The following is an 18,913-nucleotide window of genomic DNA, read 5'->3' as shown; positions in this document are numbered from 1 at the left end:
AACGAGCCCCTCAGGAGCCAAAAATTGACCAGGGGAAGAAGGAATGGGATGAGAACAGCAATTTGTTGCAAGTTGGGGAGGAGGGCTAATAGCTGAACAATAGACTATTCAACCTTTACTAAAAAATTGTCTAATAGCCGAGCTAGGTGTGAAACCCCCCCCTCCTATCACAGACCAGATTTGCCCTAACGACCAAGGGGTAGCTTGCTACTCAATGTAATAAAGTAATGACTTTTCAAATTAGTTACCTTACACGTTATGTTGGCTGACAATTCGTTAGCTACGCTGTCCTTACGAACCACATAGCATATCCTTACAACAGTATGTACCGGTATGTTAGCTAGCTAACTAACGTTAGTAGTTATACATCAAACTTGCAAGTATATTAACTATAGGCTACAGTTGAAGTCAGAAGTTTACATACACCTTAGCCAAATACATTTAAACATAGTTTTTCACAATTCCTGACATTTAATCCTAGTAAAAAATCCCTGTCTTAGGTCAGTTAGGATTACCACTTTATTTTAAGAATGTGAAATGTCAGAATAATAGTAGAGAGAATGATTTATTTCAGCTTTTATTTCTTTCATCACATTCCCAGTGGGTAAGAAGTTTACATACACTCAATTCGTATTTGGTAGCATTGCCTTTAAATTGCTTAACCTCTCTCGGGTATGTGGGACGAAATCGTCCCACCTAGTCAACAGCCAGTGGAATCGAGTGGCGCGAAATACAAAAACCTTAAAAATGCTATAACTTCAATTTCTCAAGCATATGACTATTTTACACCATTTTAAAGACAAGACTCTCTTTAATCTAACCACATTGTCCAATTTCAAAAAGGCATTACAGCGAAAGCAAAACATTAGATTATGTTAGGAGAGTACCCAGCCAGAAATAATCACACAGCCATTTTTCAAGCTAGCATATATGTCACAAAAACCAAAACCACAGCTAAATTCAGCACTAACCTTTGATGATCTTCATCAGATGACACTCCTAGGACATTATGTTAAACAATACATGCATGTTTTGTTCAATCAAGTTCATATTTATATCAAAAACCAGCTTTTTACATTAGCATGTGACGTTCAGAACTAGCATACACACCGAAAACTTCCGGTGAATTTACAAAATTACTCACGATAAACGTTTACAAAATACATAACAATTGTTTAAAGAATTATAGATACAGAACTCCTTTATGCAATCGCAGTGTCAGATTTTAAGATAGCTTTTCGGCGAAAGCACATTTTGCAATATTCTGAGTAGATAGCTCGGCCATCAAGGCTAGCTAAACAGACAACGTCGAGGCTCAGTAAACTCAGAATTACTAGTAGAAAAATTGGAATACCTTCGCTGTTCTTCGTCAGAATGCACTCCCAGGACTTCTACTTCAACCACAAAGTTGTTTTGGTTCAAATATCCTCCGTTTTGTTCGTGCGTTCAGGTCCCTATCCGAAGGGTGACGCGCGGACGGATGTCGTTACAAAACAATTCAAAATATTCCATTACCGTACTTAGAAGCATGTCAAACACTGTTTAAAATCAATTTTTATGCTATTTGTCTCGTAAAATAGCGATAATATTCCAACCGGGCGACGTTGTTTTCGTTCAAAGGCTGAAAGAAAAACATGGCCACTTCTCGGGGCCGCGCATCTCCTGTCTCTGAGCCACCAGCCTGACCACTCACAAACAGCGCTCCTGTACCTAGCCCAGAGACGGCAGAGATCTCATTCCACTTTCTGGCACCTTCAGAGAGCCTATGGGAGCCTTAGAAATTGTCATGTTACAGCAGAGATGCTGTATTTTTGACAGAGATGCCACAGAAGTACAAGAAATGGTCAGAGAGGGCTCTTCCTGTATGGAATCTTCTCAGGTTTTGGCCTGCCATATGAGTTCTGTTATACTCACAGACACCATTCAAACAGTTTTATATCCAAATCTACCAATTATTTGCATATTACCGTTTCTGGAAAAGAGTAGTAACCAGTTTAAATCGGGTACGTTTTTTATCCAGCCGTGAAAATACTGCCCCCTACGCTAGAGAGGTTAACTTGGGTCAAACGTTTCATGTAGCCTTCCACAAGCTTCCCACAATAAGTTGGGTGAATTTTGGTCCGTTCCTCCTTGCTCGCACACGCTTTTTCAGTTCTTCCCAAAAATCTTCTATAGGGTTGAGGTCAGGGATTTGTGATGGCCACTCCAATATCTTGACTTTGTTGTCCGTAAGCCGTTTTGCCACAACTTTGGAAGTATGCTTGGGGTCATTGTCCATTTGGAAGACTCATTTGCGACCAGGCTTTAACTTCCTGACTGATGTTTTGAGAGTTGCTTCAATATATCCACATCATTTTCTGTCTTCATGATGCCATCTATTTTGTGAAGTGCACAATCCCTCCTGCAGCAAAGCATGACCGTAGCATACGTGTAGGTATGTACAGCAGGACCAAATCGGAGAAATAGGTAGGAGAAAGCCCATGTAATGTTTTGTAGGTTAGCAGTAAAAGCTTTAACTCGGCCCTAGCCTTTACAGGAAGCCAGTGTAGAGAGGCTGGCACTGGAGTAATATGATCAATATTTTTGGTTCTAGTCAAGATTCTAGCAGTCGTGTTTAGCAATAACTGAAGTTATTTAGTGCTTTATCCGGGTAGCCAAAAATTAATTCAAAAAAATTACAAAGTTCTCATAAAGGAGGCAAATAATGAAACAATTCTAGCCCTGTTATGGATTGTAATAATACAACAACAAAAATATAGCTTTTCTATCTATCTTCAAATATAACTAATTGGAACACAAAAGGACTAATTCAACATGGTGGAGATAAAAACACAGCAGACAGAAGGCACAGTATGTGTGGATGTATTGAGATGGAGGGTGTGGTGTGTGTTTTTTTGGTGTTTGGGAAAGTGTGGTGTTGAGTGAGAAAGGAAATGGTTGCATATCCCAGAACCAATGTATGTCTGTGAGCAGGGGTTGTGAGAGAGCTTTCAATGTTGTGCAGATGAGGGATATACATTTTATAATATATTATACATCTTATTTATTTATTGTCCTATCATGGTGGAACACCGTTTTAAATTAAATTATACATATAATGCATTTATTGTCCTATCATGGGGAACTACATTTTTTAAATAAATTATACATCTAATTGATTTATTTATGGTCCTATATTGATGGAACGGTCCACAACCCTATACCCTAGACATCCATCTGAATGACCCAGATACTAAGGAGAAGTCCCTATCTGTTTTATGGGCCTGCTGTAAGAGGCCTGTATGCAGCCAAAATGCTATCAGAGACCTTCTAGATCAACACCGCCCCCTCAAGATTCTGAACCTGCCTGGCAGGGTTGGTCCTGCAAAGCCAAAGCCCCCTGAAGGGAGAGCATAATATACAAGGAAATTCTCAAAGCTGCTAATGAGAACCTTGACGACCTTGTACCTAGCCGGTGGAGATTCCGGTGGGGTGCCACAATGCAGGCAGAGGCAGTGCTAGCAACACTAGCTGCAGTAACCCATGGGGAGGGGGTCACACTCGGACATTCAGAGAGGGGGCATATTATTGTGGCCATGGTGGCACAAAATCAAAGGTCTGACTGCACGGAAATGCTTGGGAATATGGTCACTACGGGGGTCCATGAGTGGCTGTTTCAGGGGAAGAGGGTATATCTGACCTCCATCACCTAGGACGTGACAATGGTTAATCAAGTCTCCCCATTTCTGCCCATTTTTCCCCCTCAATTTTGCAGGCTCTCTCATACAGCTGCAACTGTATATGCATTCGTAAATCAAGACCTTTCTTGAGTTGGGCTCTGGGATGGTGCAACTGTTGAGAACCTGAGTCTATGGTTGTTGTGGGGGAAAGGGGTTGAGTGTGTATGAGTGTATCCCACAACTGTTGCAAGACAGTAAAAGATGTTCGGGACAATATAGGGTGAATCACAATAATTGTTTGCTAAAATAATAATTACTTGCCATAATGTCATTTTGGTAATGGCAAGACTGGTGAGAGGTAAAAATCCTTTGCATAAACTGCCTACAATACTACAAATATTAATAGCTAATTATGGAAAATATGATAAGCAGAATTGTTTAAATATATATATCTATATATTTTTTAATGCTATATATAATACAAATTGAGGTGAGGGCGATGGAAATGCATTTGATCTGCTTCTGTTCTGTGGGTGGCTCTGTGTGCTCTTTTCGAAGGATGGGTCCCATTCTCCCCGGGGCCATGGGATCCAGGGGGTTGGGGGTGGTCTGCTGGGCATTGGGATGACAACCCAACTCGGGGTGAGGAGGAGTTTAAGTGGGTGGAATAGTGGGGGCCAATTGGAGGTTACTTAGTAGCAATGCAAATATCATGGTACAGCTATATGGACATTCAATCACTATGATACTTTTTAATGGTACATTTACAAACATATAATATTATGATAAATAGAGTTGAAACTTTATTGGTGAAATAAGTATAGCCAGTTATAATGGTAATGGCTTAACAGATAATAAGAAAAGACGAACACTATTTACCTGGCTTAAAGAGAAGGAATATAATATCAATTGTTTACAGGAAACTCATTCAACAATTTTAGATTAAGTTTTGTGGAAAAAGGACTGGGGGGCAAAATATATTTCTCCCATGGGCAAAGACACTCAAAAGGGGTGATGATATTCATTAACAGTCATTTTGATCTGAATGTGCAAATTGTCCAAACAGATCATCAAGGTAGATGGAATATTTTAAATATGTTATTGGACAATAAACAGATATGCCTTATTTATGTATACGGTCCAAATAATGATGATCCAATGTCATAATCCATGTATGTAGGTGGCAGGGAAGTCAGGCGCAGGAGAAACCAAAGTGGTTAAAAATTGAGTATTTATTTTTTAAAACTAACTCCAAAACCAACGTACCTAATAATCCGGGTAAACAATAACCCGTCGCACACCGATACATAATCAACACGTACATAACATAATAAACAATCACCGACAAGGATATGAGGGGAAACAGAGGGTTAAATACACAACATGTAGTTACTGGGATAAGAAACAGGTGTGTAAGGAGACCAGACAAAACCAATGGAAAATGAAAAACTAATCAATTGTGGCTAGAAGACCGGTGACGTCGATCGCCGAGCACCACCCGAACAAGGAGGGGCATCGACTTCGGCAGAAGTCGTGACATCCAAGCTTTGAAAATATATATAAGATTTGATCAACTCTACAAACAACACTAGACTCTATTATTATGGTGGGAGATTTTAATACGGTTTTAAATACCTCTATGGACTGAAAAGGAAATCACACTACAAACTATCAACCTCGGGCACTTAAGGAAATCATGAATGTCATGGATATATTGGAAATTCTGGATATATGGAGGTTTAAATACCCTGACCTAGTGAGATATACATGGCGGAGGCTTAATCAAGCTAGTTGTCTTGATTACTTTCTTATGGCATTCTCTCTGGCACCAAAAGTTTTAAAAGTGTTGATTGGGGACAGAATGCGGTCGGATCATCACATAATTGGCATATATATTACTCTTACAGAATTTACACGTGGGCGAGGATATTGGAAATTTAATCAAAGCCTTCTGGATGATAACGTGTTTATAACAGGGACAGAAGAATTTATAACTGACTTTTTCCGACGAAACATCGGTACAGCAGATCCCCTTATTGTATGTGACACTTTTAAATATGCCTTTAGAGGCCATGCAATTCAGTACTTATCTATAAAACAAAGCAATTTAGGCCAAAAGAGTCCATATTAACAAAGGAAATTGAAGAACTAACAGTACAGTTAAATAGCAATAAAAAACTGTACCGTAGAGACACAGAATAAGTCAGAGAAAAAACAAGAATCAAATCAAATTTATTTATATAGCCCTTCTTACATCAGCTGATATCTCAAAGTGCTGTACAGAAACCCAGCCTAAAACCCCAAACAGCAAGCAATGCAGGTGTAGAAGCACGGTGGCTAGGAAAAACTCCCTGGAAAGGCCAAAACCTAGGAAGAAACCTAGAGAGGAACCAGGCTATGAGGGGTGGCCAGTCCTCTTCTGGCTGTGCCGGGTGGAGATTATAACAGCACATGGCCTAGATGTTCATAAATGACAAGCATTGTCAAATAATAATAATCATAGTAGTTGTCGAGAGTTAGTGTCAGTTGACTTTTTCATAGCCGATCTTTGAGAATATCTCTACCGCTCCTGCTGTCTCTAGAGAGTTGAAAACAGCAGGTCTGGGACAGGTAGCACGTCCGGTGAATAGGTCAGGGTTCCAGCAGGTCTGGGACAACAGGTCTGGGACAGGTAGCATGTCCGGTGAACAGGTCAGGGTTCCATAGCTGCAGGCAGAACAGTTGGAACTGGAGCAGCAGCACGGCCAGGTGGGGACAGCAAGGAGTCATCAAGCCAGGTAGTCCTGAGGCATGGTCCTAGGGCTCAGGTCCTCCGAGAGAGAGAAAGAAAGAAAGAGAAAGAGAGAATTAGAGAGAGCATATTTAAATTCACACAGGACACCGGAAAAGACAGGAGAAATACTCCAGATGTGACAGACTGACCCTAGCCCCCCGACACAAACTACTGCAGCATAAATACTGGAGGCTGAGACAGAAGGGGTCAAGAGACACTGTGGCCCCATCCGATGAAACCCCCGGACAGGGCCAAACAGGTAGGATATAACCCCACCCACTTTGCCAAAGCACAGCCTCCACACCACTGGAGGGATATCTCCAACCACCAACATACCATCCCGGGACAAGGCTGAGTATAGCCCACAAAGATCTCCGCCACGGCACAGCCCAAGGGGGGGCGCCAACCCAGACAGGAAGACCATGTCAGTGACTCAACCCACTCAAGTGACGCACCCCTCCCAGCGACGGCATGGAAGAACACCAGTAAGCCAGTGACTCAGCCCCCGTGATAGGGGTAGAGGCAGAGTATCCCAGTGGAAAGAGGGGAAACCGGCCAGGCAGAGACAGCAAGGGCGGTTCGTTGCTCCAGCCTTTCCGTTCACCTTCACACCTCTGGGCCTGACTACACTTAATCAATCATCGGACCTACTGAAGATATGTGTCTTCAGTAAAGACTTAAAGGTTGAGTCTGCGTCTCTCACATGGGTAGGCAGACTATTCCATAAAAATGCAGCTCTATAGGAGAAAGCCCTGCCTCCAGCTGTTTGCTTAGAAATTCTAGGAACAATTAGGAGGCCCGCGTCTTGTGACCGTAGCGTACGTGTAGGTTTGTACGGCAGGACCAAATTGGAAAGATAGGTAGGAGCAAGCCCATGTAATGCTTTGTAGGTTAGCAGTAAAACCTTGAAATCAGCCCTTGCCTTAACCGGAAGCCAGTGTAGGGAGGCTAGCACTGGCGTAATATTATCACATTTTTTGGTTCTAGTCAGGATTCTAGCAGCCGTATTTAGCACTAACTGAAGTTTATTTAATGCTTTATCCGGGTAGCCAGAAAGTAGAGCATTGCAGTAGTCCAACCTAGAAATAACAAAGGCATGGATACATTTTTCTGCATCAGTTTTGGACAGAAAGTTTCTGATTTTTGCAATGTTACGTAGATGGAAAAAAGCTGTCCTTGAAACAGTCTTGATATGTTCTTCAAAAGAGAGATCATGGTCCAGAGTAACGCCGAGGTCCTTCACAGTTTTATTTGAGACGACTGTATAACCATCCAGATTAATTGTCAGATTCAACAGAAGATCTCTTTGTTTCTTGGGACCTAGAACAAGCATCTCTGTTTTGTCCGAGTTTAAGAGTAGAAAGTTTGCAGCCATCCACTTCCTTATGTATGAGACACAGGCTTCTAGCGAGGGCAATTTTGGGGCTTCACCATGTTTCATTGAAATGTACAGCTGTGTGTCATCCGCATAGCAGTGAAATGTAACATTATGTTTTCGAATGACATCCCCAAGAGGTAAAATACATAGTGAAAACAATAGTGGTCCTAAAACAGAACCCTGAGGAACACCGAAATGTACAGTTGTTTTGTCAGAGGACAAACCATTCACAGAGACACACTGATATCTTTCCGACAGATAAGACCTAAACCAGGCCAGAACTTGTCCATGTAGACCAATTTGGGTTTCCAATCTCTCCAAAAGAATGTGGTGATCGATGGTATCAAAAGCAGCACTAAGATCTAGGAGCACGAGGACAGACGCAGAGCCTCGGTCTGACATCATTGAAAGGTCATTTACCCCCTTCACAAGTGCAGTCTCAGTGCTATGATGGGGTCTAAAACCAGACTGAAGCGTTACGTATATATTGTTTGTCTTCAGGAAGGCAGTGAGTTGCTGCGCAATAGCTTTTTCAAAATGTTTTGAGAGGAATGGAAGATTCGATATAGGCCGATAGTTTTTTATAATTTCTGGGTCAAGATTTGGCATTTATTACTTTATTACTGCCACTTTTAGTGAGTTTGGTACACATCCGGTGGACAGAGAGCCGTTTATTATGTTCAACATAGGAGGGCCAAGCACAGAAAGCAGCTCTTTCAGTAGTTTAGTTGGAATAGGGTCCAGTATGCAGCTTGAAGGTTTAGAGGCCATGGTTATTTTCATCATTGTGTCAAGAGATATAGTACTAAAACAGTTTAGTGTCTCCCTTGATCCTAGGTCCTGGCAGGGTTGTGCAGACTCAGGACAACGGAGCTTTGGAGGAATACGCAGATTTAAAGAGGAGTCCGTAATTTGCTTTCTAATGATCATGATCTTTTCCTCAAAGAAGTTCATGAATTCATCACTGCTGAAGTGAGAGCCATCCTCTCTTGGGGAATGCTGCTTTTTAGTTAACTTTGCGACCGTATCAAAAAGAAATTTCGGATTGTTCTTATTTTCCTCAATTAAGTTGAAAAATAGGATGATCGAGCAGCAGTGAGGGCTCTTCGGTACTGTCTTTCCAAGCTAGTCGGAAGACTTCCAGTTTGGTGTGACGCCATTTCCGTTCCAATTTTCTGGAAGCTTGCTTCAGAGCTCGTGTATTTTCTGTATACCAAAATGTTTTTTGTGACAAATGTTTTTAGTTTTTAGGGGTGCAACTGCATCTAGGGTATTGCGCAAGGTTAAATTGAGTTCCTCGGTTAGGTGGTTAACTGATTTTTGTCCTCTGACGTCCTTGGGTAGGCAGAGGGAGTCTGGAAGGGCATCAAGGAATCTTTGGGTTGTCTGAGAATTTATAGCACGACTTTTAATGCTTCTTGGTTGGGGTCTGAGCAGATTATTTGTTGCGATTGCGAACGTAATAAAATGGTGGTCCGATAGTCCAGGATTATGAGGAAAAACATTAAGATCCACAACATTTATTCCACGGGACAAAACTAGATCCAGAGGATGACTGTGGCAGTGAGTAGGTCCAGAGACATGTTGGACAAAACCCACTGACTTGATGATGGCTCCGAAAGCGTTTTGGAGTGGGTCTGTGGACTTTTCCATGTGAATATTAAAGTCACCAAAAATTAGAATATTATCTGCGATGACTACAAGGTCCGATAGGAATTCAGGGAACTCAGTGAGGAACGCTGCATATGGCCCAGGAGGCCTGTAAACAGTAGCTATAAAAAGTGATTGAGTAGGCTGCATAGATTTCATGACTAGAAACTCAAAAGACGAAAACGTCGTTGTTGTTTTTTTGGGGGTAAATTTACATTTGCTATCATAAATGTTAGCAACACCGCCACCTTTGCGGGATGCACGGGGGATATGGTCACTAGTGTAACCAGGGGGTGAGGCCTCATTTAACACAGTAAATTAATCAGGCTTAAGCCATGTTTCAGTCAGGCCAAACACATCAAGATTATGATCAGTGATTAGTTCATTGACTATAACTGCCTTTGAAGTGAGGGATCTAACATTAAGTAGTCCTATTTTGAGATGTGAGGTATCACAATCTCTTTCAATAATGGCAGGGATGGAGGAGGTCTTTATACTAGTGAGATTGCTAAAGCGAACACCGCCATCTTTAATTTTGCCCAACCTAGATCGAGGCACAGACACGGTCTCAATGGGGATAGCTGAGCTGACTACACTGACTGTGCTAGTGGCAGACTCCACTAAGCTGGCAGGCTGGCTAACAGCCTGCTGCCTGGCCTGCACCCTATTTCATTGTGGAGCTAGAGCCCTGTCTATGTTCGTAGATAAGATGAGAGCACCCCTCCAGCTAGGATGGAGTCCGTCACTCCTCAACAGGCCAGGCTTGGTCCTGTTTGTGGGTGAGTCCCAGAAAGAGGGCCAGAAATTATCTACAAATTCTATCTTTTGGGAGGGGCAGAACACAGTTTTCAACCAGCGATTGAGTTGTGAGACTCTGCTGTAGAGCTCATCACTCCCCCTAACTGGGAGGGGGCCAGAGACACCCTATTTCATTGTGGAGCTAGGGGAGTTAGAGCCCTGTCTATGTTCGTAGATAAGATGAGAGTACCCCTCCAGCTAGGATGGAGTCCGTCACTCCTGAACAGGCCAGGCTTTGTCCTGTTTGTGCGTGAGTCCCAGAAAGAGGGCCAATTATCTACAAATTCTATCTTTTGGGAGGGGCAGACTCTGCTGTAGAGCTCATCACTCCCCCTATTTGGGAGGGGGCCAGAGACAATTACTCGATGCCGACACATCTTTCTAGCTGATTTACACGCTGAAGCTATGTTGCGCTTGGTGACCTCTGACTGTTTCATCCTAACATCGTTGGTGCCGACGTGGATAACAATATCTCTATACTCTCTACACTCGCCAGTTTTAGCTTTAGCCAGCACCGTCTTTAGATGAGCCTTAACGTCGGTAGCCCTGCCCCCTGGTAAACAGTGTACGATCGCTGGATGATTGGTTTTTAGTCTAATACTGCGGGTAATGGAGTCGCCAATGACTAGGGTTTTCAATTTGTCAGAGCTAATGGTGGGAGGCTTCAGTGTCTCAGACCCCACAACGGGAGGAGCAGAGACCAGAGAAGTTTCGGCCTCCGACTCCGACTCGCTTAATGGGGAGAACCGGTTGAAAGTTTCTGTCGGCTGAATAATCGACACCGGTTGAGCATTCCTACAGCGTTTCCCTCCAGAAGCCATGAGAAAGTTGTCCGGCTGCGGGGACCGTGCGAGGGGGTTTATACTAACGTTACTATCTGTACTTACTGGTGGCACAGACGCTGTTTCATCCTTTCCTACACTGAAATCGCCCTTGCCTAACGATTGCGTCTGAAGCTGGGCTTGCAGCACAGCTATCCTCGCCGTAAGGCGATCGTTCTCCTGTATATTATAAGTACAACGACTGCAATTAGAAGGCATCATGTTAATGTTACTTAGCTTCGGCTGTTTGAAGTCCTGACGAACCATGTCCAGATAAAACCTCCGGGGTGGAAAAGTTGAATGAAAAATGTTGAGTGACGGAAAAACTAAAAAATACGGTAATGAAAAAGTAAAAACCGTAAAGTAGTCAGGTAGCAAAGTAAGATCGGCAACAAAACGCACAGCAGCACGTAAACAAGTCTGCAAGTTGTGACCGGAAACAGGAAGGGGTTGAGGTCTGTGGTTGAGGTCTGAGACTGATCCACTTTTTCAAGAAAGATCCAGTGTAATATACACTGCTCAAAAAATGAAGGGAACACTAAAATAACACATCCTTGATCTGAATGAATTAAATAATCTTATTAAATACTTTTTTCTTTACATAGTGCAATGTGCTGACAACATAATCACACAAAAATAATCAATGGAAATCCAATTTATCAACCCATGGAGGTCTGGATTTGGAGTCACACTCAAAATTAAAGTGGAAAACCACACTACAGGCTGATCCAACTTTGATGGAAGGGCTTTGCTTCTGGCAGAGCCCGGTATCTTGTTTCAAGAGAAATTGACAGAGATGACGCCGAGACTTTTTGCTCAGGTGTTTGACTTGATGCCGGCTGACCGACCGGCATATTTTTCCACTCAAAGTAGTCCCTCGGGCAATTGAGTTCAAGCCCGACGACGACTGGCGTGTTTGCCGGGCTTTGAACAAATAGTCACACTAGGCTTAAAGAGCTAGTGACTTAAAGACGCATTAGCGACTTGATAAAAAAACACCCGCCTGTCACCAGGGAAGCGTCGGGTGGGGAGGAGCCAACTTTTGCCAAACCGCTGAGGTCTGCCGAGACCCCCGGGTGCCCGGCGGGTGCAGGGGTGAATTTGTGGGTTATCGCTTCTCGGCCTTTTGGCTCAGATCAAGCTTGGTCCTGAGTTACCCCAAAGCCTGCTGAGTCAGAAGGTCGAAGGTAGAAGGGCGGTAAGTTTTTTGTTGTTGATTTTTTGGGTATTGAATCTCGGCCATTTTGTTATGTTTTTTGTTTTTCTTTTAGGGGTTTTCCCTTTCTGAGAAGAGAGCAAGAGAGGAGTCGAGTGCGCCATTCTCCTTGCGGAGATGGCGCAAAATACTTCATTCAGGTCGGTCCCTGTGATCGGGCTTGCAAACACGGTTCGTTTTACGTGGAAGAACAAGGAGATGCTTCCGTTTGGACGGGAAACATTTGGAAGGACTATCTTGATCGGAATCTTCAAGCTGTCAGTAAAGTATTTGTTTTGCCTACAAGGGAACTCATTGGAGGGAGCTTTTGACGTGGCATTACACAAAGAAGAAAAACACAATGAGGTACTAAGAAAGGCGAAAGCAGTGGGAGGCACGAAGCCAATGTGCAATGATGAGGTGACCAGCCTTGCGAGGAATAATTACAGGGTTGTAACTGTAAACATGTACAACCCGTATGTTAACCTGTCTGGGGTATGTGGGACGATTTCGTCCCACCTACGTAACAGCTACTGAAATTCCAGTGGCGCGATTTTTGAATCGTTAGAAATACTATTACTTCAATTTCTCAAACATATGACTATTTTACAGCTATTTAAAGACAAGAATCTCGTTAATCTAACCCCACTGTCCGATTTCAAAAAGGCTTTACAACGAAAGCAAAACATTAGATTATGTCAGCAGAGTGCCCAGCCAGAAAAAATCAGACAGCCATTTTTCAAGCTAGCATATCATGTCACATAAACCCAAACCACAGCTAAATGCAGCACTAACCTTTGATGATCTTCATCAGATGACACACCTAGGACATTGTGTTATACAATACATGCATGTCTGTTTAATCAAGTTCATATTTATATCAAAAAACAGCTTTTTGCATTAGCATGTGACGTTCAGAAAACGCATAACCCCCGGCAAACTTCCATTGAATTTACTAACAGTTTGCTAAATTACTCACGATAAACGTTCACAAAAAGCATAACAATTATTTTAAGAATTATAGATACATTACTCCTCTATGCACTCGATATGTCCGATTTTAAAATAGCTTTTCGGATGAAGCACATTTTGCAATAATCTAAGTACATAGCCCGGCATTACAGGGCTAGCTATTTAGATACCCACCCAGGTCAGCATCCACCAAAATCACATTTCCTATAAGAAAAATGTTCTTACCTTGCTTGTTCTTCATCAGAATACACTGCCAGGACTTCTACTTCAATAACAAATGTTGGTTTGGTCCCAAATAATCCATCGTTATATCCAAACAGCGACATTTTGTTCGTGAGTTCTAGAATGCTTCTTCCCGGTTTCGCGCATGGCGCATTGGCGTGTCAAAAATGTCTAAATATTCCATTACCGTACTTCGAAGCATGTCAACCGCTGTTTAAAACCAATTTTTATGCCATTTATGTCGTAGAGAAGTGATAATATTCCGACCGGGAGTATGCATTGAGCCTAAACAGCCGAATAAAATTTCTCCTCAGAAGCGACTCATGCACGCGCATCATTCAAAGGTCCTCGGAGCAGCCACTTACAAAAGGCGATAATCTGTTTCAACCTGAGGCTCCCTCGTAAACCTTCAGTTATTTCGCGGGCTCTGAGAGCCTATTGGAGCCCTGGGAATTGTCACGTTACAGCTAAGATCCTTACTTTTCAATAAAAAGATGCAAGATGCACGACTCCTTGTCAGACAGGGTACTTCCTGCTTGAAACCTTGTCAGGTTTTTGCCTGCCATAGGAGTTCTGTTATACTCACAGACACCATTCAAACAGTTTTAGAAAATTCAGAGTGTTTTCTATCCAAACCTGAACAATAATATGCATATTCTAGCTTCTGAGTTGGTGTAGGAGGCAGTTAAAAATGGGAACATATTTTTCCAAAATTCTCAATACTGCCCCCTAGCCCAGACAGGTTAAAGATGAGGTGAGGGCCTTTCTGGGGAGATATATGGATAACGTCTCCTCAGCAAGGGCCCTCAAAAATTCACTTGGATTTTGGAATGGCAGGAGGGGTTTCCAGGCCCTCCTCAGGGAGGACCCGAAGGGGCTGGGTGGCTACCTTCATCCCCCAGCAATGTTCTCCCTGGGGGCTGACAGGGGGGGACATTATTTTATGCACGTCAGCCGCCGTTTTGCAGGCGCTGTATGGCCTACGGTCATATCCTAGCCTCGTGCAGCACGAGAAAATGCAGATTTTGTGGATCTGGAGAGCACGAGGCTAGGGACTGTGACGAGCCTAAGGCGTGCCACGGGTGTGACTCGTCTGCACACCTATGGCGGGGATGCCCGGCTCGTCAGCGGTCATACGCGTCTGCAGCTGGAGGGGAGAGAGGAGCGGGGGATGGGGGAAGAAGAGGAGGGGGAGGAGGCCAAGAACAAGACCCGACCACAGGCCCAGAGGTGACGGCCTCAAAGGAGGAGGGAAGAGCGGCAGCAGGAAGAGATGGAGATGGCACGGGAGCAGGAGAACCAGGGGGAGAGGAAGGAAAGGAGGCAGGAAGAAGCAAGGAAGTGGAGGAGCCAGAGAGAGCAGCAGAGGAGGAAGAGGTGGGGAAGAAGGAGACGGCGGAAGGACCAGAAGACGAGGAGGAGGGGGAGGGGGAGGGTGGGAGGGAGTGGGGGGACAGCATAACATCGAGTGCCCTAGTGGAGGAGATGAGGGGAAGGGTGGAGGAGCTGGGGGGAGGGGGGTGGTGTTTCCCCGCTACACCAAACACCTAAAAAGAAAGGGGCGCTCGACAGACAGCGAGAGGGGGGAGGGGGTGGCCAAGCGAGCGATGGGGGTGGGAGAAACATCTGTGTCCTCGCTGGCCTCCCCAGCCCCTCAACTCCAGGGGGATTTTGAACCACCCAACAAGGCTGAGGGGGGGACGCTGTTCTTGATTGAGGACATGGGCTCTCCCACTCTCTTCCCAACAAGTTACGGGGAGGGGGAAGTGGAGGAGGTGGGGGGTCAACCCAGGGTGCAGGACACTCAGTGGCCAAACACCATTCCATCATCCTGGATTGGTGGGATGGAGGAAGACGGAGTGACGTCGGGAGTGCGGAGGGCGTCCCCGCCGGTGGAGATGGAGCAGGGGAGCATCGGGTGAGCCTCCTGTTTTTGTTTTCATTTGGGTTTAGTATTTGGGTGATGGTAGGTTGATTTGTATTGATTTTAATTTAATTGTCTTTCAAGATGATTACTTTTGTTAGCTTAAATGTAAGAGGGTTAAGGGATTTTGTTAAGAGGAGGGTGGTGTTTAGTTTTTTAGAAGGGGTGGGTTTTGATTTCTGTTTTCTACAGGAGGTTCACCTGAGCGATGGTGGGGATGTCAATAGGTTTAGAAGGGAGTGGGACAAGGGAGAGTCGGTTTGGGGAATAGGGGGAGTGCACTAATCGGGGGTAAGGATTTTGTGTGGGCACAGAGATGTAAAGGTGGAGGGTTCTTTTATGGTTATGCAGGGGAGGGTTATGCGGATGGATGTCACTTTTAGGGATAGTAGGTATAGGTTAGTGGTGGTGTATGGGCCACAGGTGGCGGCAGACAGGAGGGAGATGGTGGACTGTCTGACGCCCCTGTGTGTTACAAATAGGCACTTAGTGTTAGGGGGGGACTTTAATATAGATTTAGGGGTAGGGGGGGATAGTAGTGCAGGCTCCATCACCGGGCTAATGGCTTGCCATGGTCTGGTTGATGGAGGCCTGCACACTACTCCGACAATGGCTGGTCCCACATGGCACAACTCCAGGGGGGTTGCGCGGAGGCTCGACTACATTTTTGTATCCAGGTCTTTGGGTCGGTAGTCTGGGCGGCTGTTGCCTGTGTTCTTTTCAGATCACGACGGGGTGCTCCTGCAGGTGGGGCAGCCAGTCTGCCTCTTCGGTAGGTGGTACTGGAAATTAGATCGGGATGTGCTGGAGGAGGAAGCTTTCGTCGACGCCTTTTTTGTTTTCTTTCGGAGGCTTGAAGGCCTCCGGTCCATGTGTGAGGGGGTTTTAGAGTGGTGGGATTTAGTTGAGGTAAGGAGTAGGGCTTTTATAATAGGATATTTCAGGAGGAAAAAAAGGGAGGAAAGGAGGGAGGTGGATCTTATCCAAAGGTTGATTGAACTCGAGTATGAGGCAGGTAACCTCGGCGGGTCGATTGACTGGGAGAGATCCACAGCCCTGAAGGCGCAGCTCAGGGAGCTGCAGGAGCGGAACGCTCGAGTTTTCCTGGAGCGTGCGCATAATGGATTTTTAGAACACAATGAGACTTGTTCCGCTATGTTCTTTAAGTCAGTTAGGGGCAGGCAGAGTAGGAAGGTAATGCATGGGGTTAAGGAAGAAAATGGCAGTATAGTTAGAAAGCCGGAGGAAATGGTCAGGGTGACAACTGATCATTTCCGAGGTTTATTTAAGGAGAGGGTAATAGATGTAGAGCAGGGAAATGTGTTTTTAGAACACTTGTCCCGGCGTTTGCCGGAGGACATTAGAGACGTGATGGAGGCTCAGATCTCCCTCGAAGAGGTTGAGAGCGCTCTCAGGAGGATGGGAAAAGGGAAGGTGCCTGGGATGGATGGGCTGCCGGCCGAGTTTTACCTCAAGTTTTGGGGGATACTCGGACCGGTGGTCCTCGAAGTCTTGAAGGCCATGCTGTGCGTAGTTTACAAGCTTCTTGCAAAGGTTTTAGCAGACCGGTTGCGCACAGCCCTTCCCTACGTCATCCATGAGGATCAGACGTGCGGGGTAGAGGGACACTCCATTAGATGGAACCTCCAGTTGATTAGGGACTCCATCGCTTGGGTAGAAGATAGAGGGCTGCTTTTAATGGTAGCAGCGCTTGATCAGGCGAAACCCTTTGATCGCGTGAATAGATCCTTTCTATTCAGGGTGTTAGGTAGATTAGGATTTGGGGAAAAGTTTATAGGATGGATCCGTACTTTATATGTCGGAGCGGGGTGCCGGGTTAGCGTTAACAGTCACTAAGGTGATGTTTTTGACCTCTCGACTGGGGTCAGGCAGGGATGCCCGCTCTCGGCTCTCCTCTTCGTTCTGTACATGGAGCCTCTGGGGGCTGCCATTAGGGCAGACACAGGGGTGGAGGGCTTGCTGATTCCTGGAAGTGGCGGTCTCCGTGTAAAGTTGACACAGTACGCCGACGACACCTCCTTGCTGCTTTGCAAGGACTCGTGCCTGACAATGTCCCTTGCCATCATTGGGGACTTCACCAGAGCGTCGGGGGCGGTTCTTAACCATGCGAAGACTTCCGTTAAGTTTTTCGGAAGATGGAGTGGTAGGACGGATGTGCCCGGAGGGTTCTCTCTCTGTAACGGGGCCCTGAGGATTTTCGGGGTCCATTTTGAGACCTCCGGCTCAGCGACGCTGAACTGGAACATGGGCATTGCAGTGGTACAGAGGAAGCTAGCGATGTGGAGGGCTAGGTCTTTGTCCTTTTTAGTCAAGCTCCTGGTTCTAAAGGTGGATGTATTGCCATCTCTATTGTACTTGGCGTACATCTACCCATTGCCGGCTTGTCTGAGGAGGCCTCTTGTGAGGCTGGTGTTTCAGTTCATGTGGGGTGGCAGGTACGAGTGGGTCGCCAGGGCACGCATGCTCTGTCCCATCGGGGAGGGAGGTACCTCAAGCTGGACGCAATTTTTGTTTCTTTTCTGTTGACGGAACTTGCTCAGCCAGTACTACTGGCTGCGTGCGCACCCCGAGGTTGAAGTCGCCCGAGTAGGTTTAGATCACAGGCACCTGTACGAGGAGGTCAGACGGGCAGTAAGTCCAGCACCTGTAGTGGGCATCCCGGCAGTGGTCTGGGAAGGAGTGCAGGCGCGGGGTCTGGACAACAGGCTCAAGGACCTGAATTGGTTGAGCCTCCACAAGTGTTTGCCGGTGCGCTCCACCATGTACCGGCATAGCTTGGCGCGATTCCCCACCTGCCCAAGACCTTCTTGTGGCAGGGAGGAGACTGTGCATGTCTTTTGGGACTGTGCCGTTGCCGGAGAGGTATGGGCGAAGGCACGGGTGTTGTTAGGAAGGGTAAGAGGGGATTTTGTATTAACGTGGGCTAGGCTAGAGAGAGGCGTAGGGAGAGCGAGGGGGACGGATAGGGATAGGTTTCTGCTCTGGCTTCTCATGAGCCTCTTTAAGCGGGGGCTGTGGGAAGCCAGGCAGAACATGGTTAAGACAGGGAGAGATTGGGGGGTGGAAGGAATAGTGAGGAGGGTGGAAGGAGATCTGAGGGGGAGGATGAAAAGGGAGGAGACGAAGTGGGGGATGTATGCTGCCCGGGAGAGGTGGAAGGTGGGATTAGGGCTGGGGAGATAGGGAAAGGTAGATTGTAAGATGGCGGGGAGGGAAGATGCTCCCCTGAGTTTTTGTTTGGGGTTTTTGTTTGTTTTTGGAATAAAAATGCCAATATTATTTGAATTAGAATGAAAATTATGATTTTGAAAGGTATGAATGGTATTGATGGTAATAAATTCTTTTTTCAAAAAAAAAAAAATATCTGATACGTCCCCTTCGGGGGACTACATATTAAATGGATTTTTCGAACAGGGTGTCGGAAATGGGGCTCGCTCTGTCCGCTCCACGCATCGACCCGGTATTGCAGTACTTCCGGGAACGGTGCAACACTTTTCTCC

General features: G+C 45.3%; 1 pseudogene; it reads left to right on the top strand.

Annotated features, from left to right (window-relative positions):
- Window positions 1-18,750: 18,750 nt before the first annotated feature.
- On the top strand, window positions 18,751-18,907 carry LOC115161614 (uncharacterized; annotated as a pseudogene).
- The last annotated feature ends 6 nt before the right edge of the window (window positions 18,908-18,913 follow it).

Source organism: Salmo trutta, chromosome 24 (assembly GCF_901001165.1).
Source record: "Salmo trutta chromosome 24, fSalTru1.1, whole genome shotgun sequence".
NCBI classification, from domain to species: Eukaryota; Metazoa; Chordata; class Actinopteri; order Salmoniformes; family Salmonidae; genus Salmo; species Salmo trutta.
This window is presented reverse-complemented; position numbering and strand designations above follow the sequence as displayed.